Raw genomic sequence first — 17631 nt, 5'->3', positions numbered from 1 at the left:
ATGATCTTTATTCACTTTTTTTTTCACTTTTTTTTTTGCAGTGTTATAGCTCCCATAGGGACCTATAAGGCTGGGTTCAGACCTCGTTTTGTACTTACGGTTCCCGTATACGGCTGGGAGGAGGGGCTTAATCACGGCGCCAGCACTCAACCGTATAGGGGAACCGTATTTAATTCATGTCTATGAGCTGACCGGAGTGAACCGCAGCCTCCGGTCGGCTGCGTTTTCGACCATATGCGGTTTCCCGACCGCAGGCAAAAACGTGGTTGACCGCGGGAAACCGCATACGGCCGAAAACGCAGCCGACCGGAGGCTGCGGTTCACTCCGGTCGGCTCATAGACATGCATTAAATACGGTTCCCCTATACGGCTGAGTGGGGGCGCCGCAATTAAGCCCCCCCCCCTCCTCCCAGCCGTATACGGGAACCGTAAGTACAAAACGAGGTGTGAACCCAGCCTAACACTGCACACACTGATCTTTTACATTGATCACTGGTTTCTCATAGGAAACCAGTGATCGATGATTCTGCCGCTTGACTGCACATGCCTGGATCTCAGGCACTGAGCAGTCATTCGGCGATCGGACAGCGAGAAGGCAAGTAGGGATCCTCCAGCTGTCTTGTAAGCTGTTCCGGATGCCGCGATTTCGCTGCGGCTATCCCGAACAGCTCCCTGAACTAACCAGCATGCTTTCACTTTAGACGCGGCGTTCAACTTTGAACGCCACGTCTAAAGGGTTAATAGCGTGCGGCACCGCGATCAATGGCGCGCGCTATTAGCCACGGATCCCGGCCATTGTTAGAGGCTGGGCCCGACTCGCTATGACTCGGGGCTACATCGTGGCCCCGCATTATAGATCGGTAGCGGACTCAGGACGTAACGTTACGTCATTGGTCCTGAACAGGTTAAAAAGATGAGAGAGGCTTCAGGAGAGGATCCAGAAGACTATTGGGAGAATTTCATATTGTCAGATGAAACCGAAGTAGAATTTTTTCGTAAAACCCCAACTCATCGTGTTTGTAAGAGAAAGAATGCTGAGTTGCATCCAAAGAAAAGCATACCTACTGTGAAGCATGGGGGTGGAAACATCATGCTTTGGGGCAGTTTTTTCTGCAAAGGGACCAGGATGGCTGATCCGTGTAAAGGAAAGAATGAATGGGGCCATGTTTTGTAAGATTTTGAGTGAAAACATCCTTCCATCAGCAAGGGCATTGAAGATGAAATGTGGCTGGGTCTTTCAGCATGACAATGATTCCAAACACACTGGCCGGACAACGAAGGAGTGGCTTCGTGAGAAGCATTTCAAGGTCTTGGAGTGGCCTAGCCAGTCTCCAGATCTCAACCCCATAGAAAACCTTTGGAGGGAGTTGAAAGTCTGTGTTGCCCAGCGACAGCCCCAAAACATCACTGCTCTAGAGGAGATCTGCATGGAGGAATGGGCCAAAATACCAGCAACAGTGTGTGAAAACCTTGTGAAGACTTACAGAAAACGTTTGACCTCTGTTATTGCCAACAAAGGGTATGTAACAAAGTATTGAGATTAACTTTTGTTATTGACCAAATACTTAGTTTCCACCATAATTTGCAAATAAATTATTTAAAAATCAGACAATGTGATTTTATGGATTTTTTTCTCATTATGTCTCTCATAGTTGAGGTATACCTATGATGAGAATTACAGGCCTCTCTCATCTTTTTCAGTGGGAAAACGTGCACAATTGGTGGCTGACTAAATACTTTTTTGCCCCACTGTAAATGAAGATTGCAGAATCAAACTGGTTGCAACATTTTTAACACGAGGTGATCACTTATATATGTAAAAAAAATAATTTTACTCACTCAGAGGTGTCCAGCACTTGGGATATGCAGGTAAAAATCAATGCTTGCTTTATTGATAATCATCGGACAGGGATCAAAACAGAGATAATGGCTGACGCGTTTCGCACCTAGGTGCTTAATCGTAGACTAACCAAGTGCTGGACAACCTTCTTTCTTCTAATACTTGTACAAAAACGTATATAAGTTTAAGGGGGAGGGGGGGTCCGACTGCTGGGAACCCCTGCGATCTCCTGTACAGGCCCCGGGATCTAAAACTTATCCCCTATCCGCAGGATTTTTGTACATGATACTTCTCCTTTAAAATGTGGAGATGATGTATGTTTTTACTTTATTTCTTTAGGAATTACCACTTCACCACTATTATTTCCATCATTCTTTTATAAAGTAAGGCGCTATATCATGTGCTGATGGGTCCAACTACCGAGCACCTGTTAATACCATTACCTCCCTCTGGATGCCAGGACAGAATGTAGACTATGCCAATGTGTCCTGTAGACCGCTAGCACTGAGCTACATGTGTGGTGTATCCTTCACAGAACCGCTGATTGGTTTAATGGTTTTCTGTAGTGGAGTGTGGGAAGGACTGTAGCAGCGTAATAGAAACCTACACAGCTATTAAGAAGAGATTATCCTGTACTTGGAGCCACTTACGGCAAAAGTGAACTAAAGTTTATGCCAGCGCTTTATTATCCATTCAGCAGACTATAGTGATTAAAATAAATAAATAAATAAAAGTCCCTGATATTGAATGTTTGTCACAATGATTGATACAAAGGGCAGTCACACATCATCATAACACAGTTTCTGTAATAAATTTCTTAATCATATGAAACATAACAAAACTGGAATCATAAAAAAAAAATGCTCCATTGACTAGATATTACTGTTAGATCTAAGTCAGTGGTCTCAAACTGTGGCCCTTCAGATGTTGCAAAACTTCAACTCTTAGCTGGGAGTTGAAGTTTTGCAACATCTGGAGGGCCACAATTTGAGACCACTGATCTAAGTTGTTCTCTTTCCCCTTCAGTTTTGTGATTCCCTCTCACAATGTCTACCTTATGTTCGCCAATTCCTATTAGCCGACCTGCATAATGTGGCATGACAATATTGGACACACGAGATGAGAATTCTGATAGGGAATACAAAGAAACAGCAGGGGGCGCCATACTGAGTATGTAACAGCAATGTATACACACAGGGGCATTGTTTTTAAAGGTGTACTCTGACCTCAGGTAAAAAGGGGAGGAAGGAAGCCTGCGTGCGCACACATCGTCCCTCTGCCCCCTGCGGCGCCGTGAATTAGTCACAGGCACACAGGCCAGGAAGGGGATATATACAATAGGGGATGGTGCGCCGGACCGTCTTTCCGGCCCCAGAACCATCCTCCCGGACCCCTACAGAAGGAAATTGAAAAACAGCTCAGCTTAATAAAGGTACTGCACCCTCTTCCCTCTGTCACCCCTGTCCACCTGCCTTTGTCACCCCTCTGTTACCCCCTTTCACCCTTATCCACTTTCCTGTCATCTGTGTCCACCTTGTCCACCCCTGTCACCCATGTTCACCACCCCCCAGTCTACCCCCATCAACAATTTCTAACTCCCACTATTTACCCCTCTGACCCTTTGTCACCCCTGTCCACCCTTCTGTTACCTCCTTGTCAATCCTGTCCACCCCTGTTACCACTTTGTCATTCCTGTCCACCCCTCCTTCACCCCCTACACCCCGTCACCCATGTACACTCTTCTATCGTTATGATGACGATGAAGGGAACAATGCTGATTTTAGAAGAAGTCACTTGTAAGTTGCTGTATAAAGCAGCACTGTAATCTACATAGCCAACAGATAAATTAATGTTGTGCCTTCCCCCCTCGTCAAAAAATTTTTAAATAAAAGTTCTGATAACAGAAAAAATAAAAAATAAAAACTGTGCTTAGCCACTAGACGTCTTATCCCCAAGCCAAAGGATAGGACATAAGCTGTCTTACCGCGGGGGTCCTGCTGCTGGGAACCCCTGCATTCTCTCCTGCAGCACCCCTGTCATCTGGTGCACGGAGTGGGCTTCGCTCCATGCTTGATGACCGGCGATGCAGGGGCCGGAGGATCGTGATGTCCATATCATCCGGCCCCTGCATCACCAGTCATCAGGCACACAGAAAAGCTTGCTCTGTGCACCAGATGACAGGGGTGCTGCAAGAGAGATTGTGGGGGTTCCCAGCAGCAGGATCCCTCGATCAGACATTTTGGATAGGGGATAAGATGTCTAGGGGCAGAGTACCCCTTTAAGTCCCTCACTTCCCCCACAGCACCCGTTCTACATTAAAGAAAATCTGCCACCCTGTTCGCCTGCACTAAACCCATATACTGGGTTCAGTATCTGCAGAGTTCTGGCACTGTAATCATTAGCTGCATTGCACTCTAGTGCTCATTGGAGGCGGGGAGCCATCTCACCCAGCTCCCCTGCCTCCCTCATATTTTCCACCAGGCATGCCCCTTTTATTAATATGCTTATGAATGCTGCGGGAGAGCTGCATAAAACAAGAAAAACAGAGTCAATCAAAGTTACATGTCGGTGGTCTTAAAGGATGTGTCAAAATCTGAATGGAAGTAACTTGCATAGACCACCAGGACTATTTATGGCATAGAGACTACATATCAGAAAATTAAACTGAAATGCTTAACAATCCAGGTAGTACTGATATCAGGAGCCCATACAAATCCACACAAGTCACTACATTAGAGCTGTGAAGTTTAAAAGTATCAAATTAAAGGATTCTATGTAATGGGCAAACCTGGATCCCAACATGGTGCCCATTATTTTACATAAGTGTAAACTGGCCCCATTGGTATTATGTTTCTACTCCCCCATGTGCCTGATACATGATATGGTCTGTAACCCTGCAAAGATATTATTTCCTTTCATATCACATCAAAGAATCAATGTGTTTGAGAAGAAGTATAATACTTTCCTGGGGTACAAAGTGATGGAGGTTGGAGCAGTTCAGGGGCTCTGACCATTTGCTACATATCATAAATATACGTGATAAAATGTAGTTTCTGATACACATCTTTGGCTTGTTTAAGTTTCCGGGTTAAGCTTTACTATATTTCCCATAACTAATCATTACAATTTTGTAAAATCATTTTTTCTCCGTTTCCTGCGTGTTCTTGTTACCAGTAATAAAAGTCAACATGAAACACATGGGACTTGTATGGACGGAGCTTTTCTCTGTCATGACTGTTAATCTCTTTTTACAGAAGAGCTATGTTCTTTGGAGAAGGAGATATTATGAGGCATTTCACAGTAACCAGTCACACACCTGCTCCATGGCCGGACCTCTATGCTGAGTGTATTATTTATGACAGTCGTGGACTATCGGGAGCCCTTCGCACTGTGCTACTAATCTTAATTACTGCACTTACGGCCCAGGTGTTGAGCACAAATTGGGCGGTTGTGGAGTTGCTGTTACCGCAATGTAAGAAATGTTTTCCAGGTTATGCATGTCTGTGAAGACACCTGTTTCACGCACACGTCTTATTTTTTATTTTTTTACAACACGATACAAAATCATTGCGACGTGGTCTTCTCATTTACTGTTACTGTCTATATAAAGTATAGGATGATACCAGCATTAATGAGGTTAACTGAAGCATAGCCCCTTTTATAAATAAATGGGTTAATTTATTCGGGATAGAAATAAAACCAAAGATGTGAGTTATGCAAAAAAAAATGAATGGGATTAGGATTGATTTAGTACTTACTGCAAGCTATTGTTTTCATTACGGTAAAGGATTGCTCAGAAAACTAATGAGATTTCTGGGAGATTGGGGTCTGCTGGCTGCAAGTCCCAGCGGGTGCATCATGTACTCCTCGGACTGGGATGTGGAGGAGAGCCTGGTTGCCATGAGGTGAAGGCATGCAATACTTTTATCATCAATATTTGGCTAAAATGCTACATTTCTGTTTGATATTGTTGAAGGATAGTAACATAGTTCATAAGGTTGAAAAAAGACCAGAGTACATCAAGTTCAACCCATATCCCTAATGAGTCCCTACTGTGTTGATCCAGAGGAAGGCAAAAACCCCTCATACTAGAGGTAAAAATTCCTTCCCGACTCCAAATATGGCATCAGAATAAATCCCAGGATCAACGTTCTGTCCCTATAAATCTAGCATACATAACCTGTAATGTTATTACTCCAAAAATGCATCCAGACCCCTTTTAAATTATTTTACAGAGTTCACCATGTCCACCTCCTCAGGCAAAGAATTCCACAGTCTCACTGCTCTTACAGTAAAGAATCCCCGTCAGTGCTGGTGTAGAAACCTTCTTTCCTCTAAACGTAGAGGATGCCCCCTTGTTATAGATACAGTCCTGGGTATAAATAGATCATGGGAGAGATCTCTGTACTGTCCCCTGATATATTTATACATAGTTATTAGGTCGCCCCTAAGCCTTCTTTTTTCTAAACTAAATAACCCTAATTCTGATTAATCTTTCTGGGTACTGTAGTCCTCCCATTCCCCGTATTACCCTGGTTGCCCGTATTTGAACCCTCTCCAGCTCCACTATATCTTTCTTGTACACTGGTTCCCAGTACTGTACACAGTATTCTATGTGTGGTCTGACTAATGATTTGTACAGCGGTAGAAGTATTTCCTTGTCGTGGGCATCTATGCCCCTATTTATGCACTCCATGATTTTATTTGCCTTGGCAGCAGTTGCCCGACACTGATCACTACTCACTGTTAACTAAGACTCCTAAGTCCTTTTCCACGTCAGTCGTCCCAAGTGTTCTCCCATTTAATACATAATCCCATCCCGGATTTTTCCTAACCATGTGCATTACCTTACATTTATCAGTGTAGAACCTCATCTGCCACTTCCCAGCCCAAACCTCCAACCTATCCAGATCCATTTGTAACAGTGCACTGTCCTCTATTGTGTTTACCACTTTTCAGAGTTTAGTATCATCTGCAAAGATTGCTACTTTACTATTCAACCCCTTTACAAGGTCATTCATTAATATATTAAATAGAACAGGACCCAAGATGACCCCTGTAGTCTCCACTAGTAACAGTCACCCAATCAGAATAAGTACCATTAATAACCACCCTCTGTTTCCTAACACTGAGCCAGACTTACCCACTTACACACATTCTCCCCCAGCCCAATCCCTCTCATTTTATGCACCAACCATTTATGTGGCACCGTATCAAATGCTTTAAAAAAAAATCCAGATATACGACATCCAATGATTCCCCCTGGTCCCGTCTGGAGCTCACCTCCTCATAAAAGTTGATCAGGTTAGTTTGACAGGACCGATCCCTCATAAAGCCATGCTGATATGGGGGTCATACATTTATTTTTATCAAGATATTCCAAAATAGCATCTCTTAGAAAACCCTCAAACAATTTACATACAACGGAGGTTAAACTAAAAGGCCTATAATTCCCGAGGTCACCTTTTGACCCCTTTTAAAATATTGGCACCACATTTGCTATGCACCAGTCCTGGGGAACAGTCCCTGTTACTATAGAGTTCCTGAATATTAATAGGGGTCTGTGTATTACATTACTTAATTCTTTTAGAACACGGGGGTGAATGCCATCTGGGTCTGGTGATTTGTCTATTTAGATTTTTTGTAGGCGGCACTGTACTTCTTCCTGGGTTAGACAGGTGACCTGTACTGGGGAGTTTACCTTCTCTCGCTCTATTTCACCTGGCATTTAATTTTCCTCTGTGAATACAGTGGAGAAGAATTTGTTTAATAAATTAGCTTTTTCCTGATTTCCCAGCATATAACTATTTATTGCTATGTTTATGATATTTGTAAGTATAAGACTGATTCCTAATTAATGGTTAAAGGATTTATCCAGGCAAAAGTGATTGATGCCCAGTGCAGGGTCCTCAGGGGTGGAGCATAACATTGGCATTTCCTCTTTCTGCTTCAGATTTTTTATGTCATGCAGTTTTCCCTGCACTAGGCGTAAAATATTAAGTGTCCGTAACTTCTCTTGTCACAAACATTCCTAGTGTTTCCTAATACAGCCAGTGACTTTCTAAAACACCCACCCACCTTGAAGGGGCTACCACCCAATATATTCATCTACATTGTAGTAGCGCCTACCAAGACATTGCTTTTTCAGTTAAGGTGGGCATTACAAGAAAGGTGCCAACTAGTTGGTGAGGCACAGCTGGATAGGCAGTTTTAGCAAGTGATCATATGGCCACTATGGTGTGGCTACAAAACGGACTCATTTGTGTGGATCTCGGTTGAGCACCCAACGTTCTTTTAGGACACGCCCACTCCCATAGACTTGCATTGAGGGGCCGTGGCGGGATGTCACGACCCCTTGCTGCCCACACCCAGCATTCAGAACAAAAGGTTCTAAACGTTTGGGCAGTGGAGTACCCCTTTAATGTTCTTCTAGGTTAGAAGTTGAAGTTTAAGATATATTAAGGTACAAATTTTTTTTTTTTTGCATAAACTATGACCAAGCTCTTCATAATGGCAACTACACTGGTAGTTTTACCTCAAGTCACAAATGTGTTCCTTTAACCCCTCTGTAGACAATATTATAACACCATGCCTAATATATACAGCATTTGGGATCTGGGACACTTGAATAGTAACAGTCATAAGGATTACTTCTTCCCCCCATGGTTACTTTCCCAGTGTGTCTGTATGATACATTTGTCTTGTCTGTAAGTCATAGTATGTTCTTATAGGTTCTGACCCTTTTTCTGTTGATTTGTTGTTATGTCCTTGATATAGTTAACAATTCCATAGTAAATATCAGGAAATTAGGGAAAAATAGGGAAATTAAGACAATTTTAAACATAGAATTATGGTAAGCTGTATTTCTGGGCTAATAGGAAAATTGTTTCTATGTACGTATAAAATTGGGTATTTGGTGTCTGGTTACGTTTTTGATGTAACCTTAATAAAATAAGATATTGAACAGTAATTTATACAGCATTTAATGGCAACCTGAAATCTATAGGAAAGATACATTAGCTTGCCAAGAATTACAAAAAATAAGTACGTACATTAGGCTGGCATATGAACCGCTGTTAAACATGTAGGGTGAATGCATTTGTTTGTAGGCCTTACAAATAATTTATAATGGTTAATAGTAAATCAGCCCACTGCAGTGTGGAGAGAAAGCAAGAGCTGCAGAAGCAAGGTTATCATACGTGAGCGAGTATGCCATGTTTACTGGGTGTTGTACCAGCTGTGCCAATAGTGTCACCAGTATTTCTGGTGTTCTGCCAGATCATCCATTATACAGCTGAGGGAGACAGAATGTGACCATTGTATGTCACGCAGCCTAATGTGCATGTGTCTGTTGGTTTTTTGCATGCTGTCTATAGATCAGGAGATATAGTGGGAACCATAATTTATCACAAGCTTTTGATGTCATTTTTCATACATTTCTATGTGTTTAAACAATATTATTCAGAAAAGCATCACTGAACACACACGTGAAAACTTGTAGTTGATGACTTCGGCAGCAGAACACAACACTTGATCTCAATCCTTTGGCTGAGACCTCACTAGGTATGGGTTGGCAGATCTGGATAATTCAAGACTCATACAGCATTGCCCGGTCTTAGGAATCTTGCTGCAATGCCATGCAAATCACACGATAGGATAAGGATTTGGTTAAAACCTTATGAATTATTGGATCCATTCTATCTTACATTATTGCTTTAGATTACAAATTGTAATGGTAATGGAATGGGGTCAGTGTTATCATAGTATATGAGACCCCTTTGCTGTAAAATAATCCGACCTGTGGTAATTTCCTAAGGAACCATGCAACGCACAACGTGGGGGCTCAAACCCACGACTCAGAGATTAAGAGTCTCATGCTCTACCGACTGAGCTAGCCAGGCAACTGCCTCATGCCTCAGGCAGTTGCCCAGTTAGCACAGTTGGTAGAGCATGAGACTCTTAATCTCTGGGTCGTGGGTTCGAGCCCCACGTTGGGTGGCTTTTGTGGCAATTTGGCATATTCTGTGGCCCTTTACTAGATATCCATTAGAAACTGAATTTTGAGTGCCGTTCCTATCCACGTGAAAGAAGTTGACTTTCTATGGATTTCTACATCTTTATCGTAAAGGTGATATAAGGCAAAACTTATTGGTCGACATTTATCATTGTCTTTAGACTTTTTTTGTGTCTAGAAAAGGCGCAAAAAAGGCACAAGCAGGGTTTATATTTCCCTTTTTTTTTGCGCCTTGTGGTTTACACATTTCTGCTGATTTTGAGTTGCAATCCACAGATTTTGGCAATACACATGATATGGATGGGTTTTATGAACTGCGTCTTTTTGTGAAAAGGCGCAAAAAAAGGTGCAAAGCCACTGAAAAGTCTCTAAAACTTCTCCAGCCCAGATTTATCTTAGCTTTTTGGTGTATGTGAAGAGATAAATTTCAGAAATTGTTACCTGCACAAAATTTATCAAATGCTCTGTGACCCTTTAATACATTTGGTGCTCCTACACATTACCAGCACACAAAAAAATAAGGTGTAGAAAAATGCTTCACTTACACCTACAATGATAAATGCCGGCGATTGTTCTGTAACATACGGCTTCTTTTCCATAAGACCACTGTGGCAATCAAACATGGGAATCACTTGAGTCCACTATATCCGCATCCTCAGGACACTAACTGTAGCTGAGGAGAAAGCTATTGACTCCCTGCCCCACCACCATCTTTTGTCAGCCACGGGATGCTTAAAGCCGGTGGCCTAAAAGGGATTAGCAGTACAGTGAAAATATCAGGTGCAGGTGGCGGAGGTATGTCCCTACATTGCACTTCATGCACCAGACTGAAAAGCATAGACAGGAAGAGGTCTGTGTCAATCATAATGTAAAAAAGGTTAGGCGAGCATCTTTTTTTATTTATTTATTTTTTTTAAACCCTGACACAAAGGCTACACTAATGCCAGGTGAGATGGCAGGGAATTTCCTAACTATTTTGTGAGGACACAAAGAAAGATACTACTGTGTGGGGGCACAAAAGTGGACAAATACTACTCTTTGGGGGGCACTAAGGGGGCATTTCTACTATAAGGGAGCTGAAAGGGAGATATGTATGGGGGGGGCATTACTTCTGTGTGTGGCCATAAAGTGAGGATACTACTACTGTGTGGGAGTTCACAGGGGACAATACGACCATGTGGGGGCACAAAGAGCATTAAACCCTTAAGGACCAAGCCCATTTTGACCTTAAGGACCAGGCCAATTTTAATTTTGGGTTTTCGTTTTTCCTCCTCGCCTTCTAAAATCCTTAACTCTTTTAAATTTCCTTCTACAAACCCATATAAGGGCTTGTTTTTTGCGTGACCAATTGTACTTTGCAATGAAACCTCTCATTTTTACCAAAAAATTTATGGCAAACTCAAAGAATTATTTTTTTAGGGAAGAAATTTAAATGTAAACCACAATTTTTGCACACTTAGGATGGTTTTGTTTTCACACTGTACGGTAAAAATGACATGCTCTTTATTCTGTGGGTCAATACAATTAAAATGATAGCCATGGCTAGATACTTTTCTATTTTTGTACCACTTAAAAAAATCTAAAACTTTTTGTATAAAATCAGTAATATAAAATCGCCCTATTTTGACCACCTATAACTTTTTCATTTTTCTGTATATAGGGTGGTATGAGGGCTCCTTTTTTGCACCGTCATCTGTACTTTTTATTGATACCACATTTGCATATATAAAACCTTTAGATTTCACTGAATGTAACTGCACTGTAATCACTTATATAGTCTACAAAGTGTCTGTGTAGAACTGGTATCTACCACTGTATATTGTTTCATTTTTTTCAGTAACAGTATGGTGATATTATTAAGTCAGTATGTGAGACTAGTGTGTAAGAGCAATGTCTCTTTAAATTTCCTGTTTGTTTTCTTTGTCAGGTTGCTGTGGTTACACCCTGACCTATCGTGGTTCTGTCTCACCCACCTATCAGATACCTGGTGTGACCACACCTGTTTAGCTAGCTATTTAAGCCTTCATTGGCTATGCATCTTTGCCAGTAAAAGATTATTTCTGTAGCTAGCGTTCTGTATGGTATTCTGCTTCCTGATATCTAAATTGGGCTCTGTTTTTCTGGATTAACCCCTTTGCTTTTCGATTCAGCATCTCTCTGGTTCTCTCAGTTCTGACTTTGGCTTGCAGACATTGATTTATCTCTTGGTTTGTTTGTCTCCCTCTGTATTGTTAAATGTGTGTTCCCCTTTTGGTATTCCTGACAATCCCCTGACTTGTGACTGAGTATTTTTGTAGTTTGTTATTTTGACTCTGAAGTCCGAGCACTTAGATAGGCAGGGACCGTCTTCGTGGTTGTGGATCCGTCAGTTAGGGCAGATATGCAATAGGAAGGGAACAAGGTTTTGGGATGAGTGTAAGACTTCACTTTTTCCATGTCCATACGTGACAAATATAGAATAACACTGGCCTTGACACCCTGGGTTTTGTTCAGTAACAGAATGATGATATTATTCCTAATATAGTGGTGTGGGGTCTGAATTAGTTTTTTTTTCTATAGGGTAGGGATGGCTGCAGAAGTAATGTCTCTTTGGACAGACCATGCCACAAATGTCTGATAAATTTAGGCCCCACCTCTGGGACCCGCAACTATCACAAAAAATTACCTGTGTCTCATCCAGACAAGGACTGACTGACAGGCAGCAGAGATTGAAGAAATGATATAGCTCACTGTTCTTTGCTGTTTCCATGTCTTATATTTACTTATTTTTATAGTGTCTGTCTCACCAGAAGGGGTCAAGGGACTGAAGGTCTGAAGATAAGTGCATGTCCTAGAGCAGTGGTATCAAATTGTGGCCCTCCAGATGTTGCAAAACTTCAACTCCCAGCATGCCCGGACAGCCAACGGCTGTCCGAGCATGCTGGGAGTTGAAGTTTTGCAACATCTGAAAGGCTACAGTTTGAGATCACTGTCCTAAAGAGACCCATATGTATCAGACATTTATGACATATGTTGTCATGTACGTGTAAGATGGGATTTAACCCTTTAAAGCACAACTCAATCTTCAAAATTCAGATTTCATCCTCCTCAGTCCACAGGGGTCCAAGAATTTAGGAGACTGCTCTGTGGGGTCATTACTGCTTTAGCTTCCTACAGAGTTGGCAAGGACAAAAATGCCATGGTCATTGGTGAATTTCATTTCAAAGCTAACAAAATAATGGCTCTGTAGGGTCAAGGAGTCAAGAATTGATTTTTTTTTTCCATCTTGAAATTATTTTAAAAGATGAGGTTAAAAGGTGTTTTCAGAGCGCGGATATTAAGTTTAACAGTAATTATTTTGCACCGCCGCGAGGGGCTCTTCATAGTGCGAATTCACACAGGACCGGTTTACCTTGCAGATTGTAGCAGTAGGTAGCAGGAGGGCCGGGAGTTTTGTTTTTTGTCAGTAACAGAATTCCCACATTTCAGACAGCACCATATTTCTGTAGTATCCTTGAGACTCAGCTAAATGCAAAGCCCTGAATCCCATAGCCCTCATGGGGGGAGATGGGAAATTACACAGCTACCTGGTAATTAGCAAACTTAGGACTTATCTGAGCGCAACTCTTCTCTCTGCAACTAATTAAGACTTCAGTCGGCAGTGATTGCTGTCACAGCAGAACTCACCCCATGAAAACAACTCCAGCGCCTCGGGGGTTATTATTCCCTTCACACTCTGAGAAGTTTGTGCGCTGATGCCTGGGATACATTCTATTAACCCCTTGCTTCAGATTTGAGTGCCAGGGGTACTGAGAAGATTTTTTACGACACTCTAAAGCAATGAATCCAATTGTTATTTACATCAGAATGTCTGGGTAAGGTCACTGTTTAACTGAGTCCGAAATTGAAATACCAGTTCATTACAGCTAGAGTTGAGCAAATCGAATCTGACGAACCCGAATTCGTTACTAATTTCAGGAAATATTCAATTCACAACGAATGCGAATATCGCTTCATTAAAGGACATGTCCGGTGCTCACTTTTCTTATTGCGTCCGTTCCAGGCTGAAAAAAAACAAAAGTATATAAGTTTTCTCTTGCCTGCCTACGCTCCACCGGTGCTCCGGTACAAGTGTTCGGTCCCCGGGCTGTATTCTTCTTACTTCCTGTTATCCCGGCACGTCACACGGAGCTTCAGCCTATCACTGGCTAGGGTGGGACATCGATGCGGCCGGTTATAGGCTGAAGCTCCGTGTGACGTGCCGGGCTAACAGGAAGTAAGAAGAGTACAGCCTGGGGACCGAACACCTGTACTGGAGCACCGTGGGAGCGTAGGCAGGTAAGAGAAAGTTTGTTTTCTTTTTTTTTGCAGCCCGGAACGGATACAATAAGAAAAGTGAGCACCGGACATGTCCTTTAAACTCCATTTACTGCGGTGCAGGCTCTAGGACATCTAAAATGGCGGATCCACATGTGAGTACATGGGGCAAGGAACACTGGAAAGGTGGGAAGGGAAGTAGGCGGGATGACCCTGAATCACATGCAGGATGCAGCCTATCAACAGCCAATCACCCCTGTGATATCACAGCCCTATATAATCAGCAGCCATATTGCGGCCAGTCACTTCATTCATTACACTGCAGAGAGATAGGACGGACAGCCTGTGTGTGTGTTATAGCAGAGAAAAGTGCAGTCCAGCAGCGTTTAACATCCTCCTAGTCACATCAACCTTTTCGTGGACAGAGTGCAATGTTTTCTTCACTGAAAAGGATTTTTACTGCAGCTGCAGACATTAACCTCCCAGTCAATTTCTTCGGCATAGTATTACAGAGAGGGGCACATAGCTGTGTGTTGCCTCATACATTTCAACAAGCTTCTTCAACTTCATAAACCTTAGCAGAGGAGGCAGGAATAATTTTTCAGCGCAATTCAGTGTCTTTCCACCAAAAATCATCTGCTGGTTATACTAGTCTGTAGACGGTATAATACCCAGCAGTCCATTCCTAATAGTCTGTGACAGAGTGCATTTCTGTGTTTAGTACAAAGCTTTTTTTGGCTGCAGCTCTGTTGTGTACTGCTGGTGTTTTACAAAAAAAAAATTTTTTTAAGGGTGCTGTAGCGCATTTTTGTGCCCTCTAAGTACTGTATTTATCGGCGTATAACACGCACTTTATAGGCTAAAATTTTTAGCCTAAAGTCTACCTGCGTGTTATACGCCGATAAGCCGCTTTGCAAGTGCAGAGACCGCCACAGCTGCCGGCTTTCCTGCCTGTCCTGGGGTCTAGAGCCCTGCTGCCGGCCCTTCTCTCCCCCTGGCTATCGGTGCCGCTGCCCGTTCTCTCCCCCTGACTATCGGTGCCCGCGCCCCATTGCCGGCGCCGATAGCCAGGGGGAGAGAAGCGGTGCCGACAGACAGGGGGAGAGAAGGGGCAGTGGCACCCATTGCCTGCGCCACTGCCCCATTGCCTCCCCCATCCCTGGTTGTATAATTACCTGTTGCCGGGGTCGGATCCGCACTGCGCAGTGCATAGCAACGACGCATGGGATGCACACCGGAGGCCTGAAGCAGCGCGGACCTGACCCCGGGGCAGCGGCGCCGGCAATGGGTGCCGCTGCCCCCTCTCTCCCCCTGGCTATCGGCACCGCTGCCCCATTGCCGGCGCCGCTTCTCTCCCCCTGGCTATCAGCGCCGGCAATGGGGTGCCTGCACCGATAGTCAGGGGGAGAGAATGGGCAGTGGCGCAGATAGCCAGCGGAAGAGAAGCGGCGGCAGCAGGGCTCTAGACACCAGGAAAGGCAGGGGGAGAGAAGCGGGCAGCGACGGCCCCTCTCCCCCTGCCTTTCCTGGGGGTGTATCGGGGTATACTCATGCACACACACGCACCCTCATTTTACCAATGATATTTGGATAAAAAACTTTTTTTACCCAAATATCCTTGGTAAAATGAGGGTGCGTGTTATAGGCCGGTGCGTGGTATACCCTGATAAATACGGTACATACCGCATACGTACATCTAAGTAGTGTATTATTTTTTACCTGTTAATCTGTCTGTAATACTGTGGAAGTCCAGGCAAAAGTACTCACCGGCTCGTGTTGTACTCAGATCCTTTTTTAAGTGTACTGTAGAGCATTTTTCTGCCCTCATCAGTGCATAGCGCATACCTACATCTAAGTAGTGTACTATTTTGTACCTGTTAATCTGTCAAGGGCCTACATACTGTAAAAGTATAGCCAAAAGTAATCACCGGCTGGTGTTCTAGACAAATACTGTTTTAAGCGTAGTGAAGCGTATTGTACTCCCCTCATATACGCACTAAGTATGTCAGTCCGAGAAGTACCAGTATGTGCACAGAGGAGTGACAGAGGCCTAAATCCTTCAGGCAGACTAGTGGCGAGTGTCAGCAGGAATCGCAGTGAGAGGCCTGAGCTCCCGTTATCAGCTAGCCGTCGTGTGTCAACCAGCAACCCATCTGCCATCGTTGATTGGTTAACACGGTCATCCACTTCATCACAAGTGACATCTGACACCCCCAGTCAACAGTCAGTGGGTTCCTCAGACACAACTCTCAGTTGGCATGGCCCGGGAGCAGTCCCTGTCCTCCCATTGCATATGTCCTATGCTGTTCCCTCCCCTACAGAAGTATCTTATGCTGTGGGTTCAGCTCCACTATTCACTGAGGACAGTCAGCAGCTACTGCACAGCCAAGAAGAGGAGACATCCGCAGCTTCCTCCACTAGGCGGGCAAGTAGTGATGAGGAGAGTGACGTGGGAGGAGGTGTTGCCAGGGTTCAGGGTCCTGAAGCAGAGACTGTTGAGGAACCTGAGGAGAACATCAGTGACATGCAGACACTTGTTGATGATGATGAGGATGATGATGATGATGAAACTGATCGCAATTAGGAGCCGGGTGCAGAAGGGGCTTTATCATCATCAGGAGAAGAGAGTTGCAGGTTGCCCGTGAGGCAGCAGCTGAGCCAGCATGGTGGTAGCATGGTTAGCAGTCAGCGCGGATGCAGAAGTGGAAATTCTGGAGCCAAATATGCCCGGGAGAGACCACCTGCTTCACGGCAGCCTACCTTCCCGGAGGTAGTGGAACAGGGGTTCCTGAAGACAGCGGCAGTAGCAGTCAATTAGTGTGGACTGTTGGTGGGGAAAATCAGCTACTCGGCGGTGCGGCAGTTTATCATCAAGTATCCGGAGGAGGTTCACATAGCCACATGCAAGATATGTCAGCAGAAGGTGAAGCGTGGCCAGGGTCCCAATGTTGGCACCACGGCTCTGCGTCAACACATGCTTCACCACCATAAAGCAGCCTGGGAGAACCGTGGCTCCGATGTAATGGTCCAGCCTGCTGCATCACCCAGTGGCATGCCGCTCCCTCTTTCAGCCAGCCAAGGCTCCACCACCTCAGCCGAATTGAGCTGTATGTCATACCCTCCTTCTGTCACTCCAGATGCTCCTCCTACTTTTAGTCACCCATTCCGCCAACAATCCATCGGTGAAGCCATGTACAAGAGACAACAGTATGCGCCCACTCATCCAATGGTGCAGAATGTGCTCCTATCTAAGTTGTTGGTGCTGCAGTCCCTCCCTTTTCAAGTGGTGGACTCTGCAACTTTCAGAGAACTGATGGCCTGTGACGAGCCGAGGTGGAGAGTGCCAAGCTGTCATTTCTTTGCTAAGAAGGTAGTACCAGCCCTGCACAATTTAGTGGAAGAGAAGGTGGGCCAGTCCTTGAGCCTGTCGATGTGTACAAAAGTGCACGGCAGCACCGACGTCTGGAGCTGTAACTAAGGT

General features: G+C 44.1%; 1 long non-coding RNA gene across 2 annotated transcripts in view; it reads left to right on the top strand.

Annotated features, from left to right (window-relative positions):
- The first annotated feature begins 9824 nt into the window (after positions 1–9824).
- Positions 9825–17631, top strand: part of LOC130291229 (uncharacterized) — an 88282-nt gene continuing 80475 nt past the window's right edge. For both annotated transcript variants that reach the window (XR_008847833.1, XR_008847832.1), the window contains exon 1: positions 9825–9968. This is a non-coding gene — a long non-coding RNA (uncharacterized LOC130291229). The remainder of the gene's footprint in view (positions 9969–17631) is intronic.

Source organism: Hyla sarda, chromosome 9 (assembly GCF_029499605.1).
Source record: "Hyla sarda isolate aHylSar1 chromosome 9, aHylSar1.hap1, whole genome shotgun sequence".
Classification (NCBI taxonomy): Eukaryota; Metazoa; Chordata; class Amphibia; order Anura; family Hylidae; genus Hyla; species Hyla sarda.
This window is presented reverse-complemented; position numbering and strand designations above follow the sequence as displayed.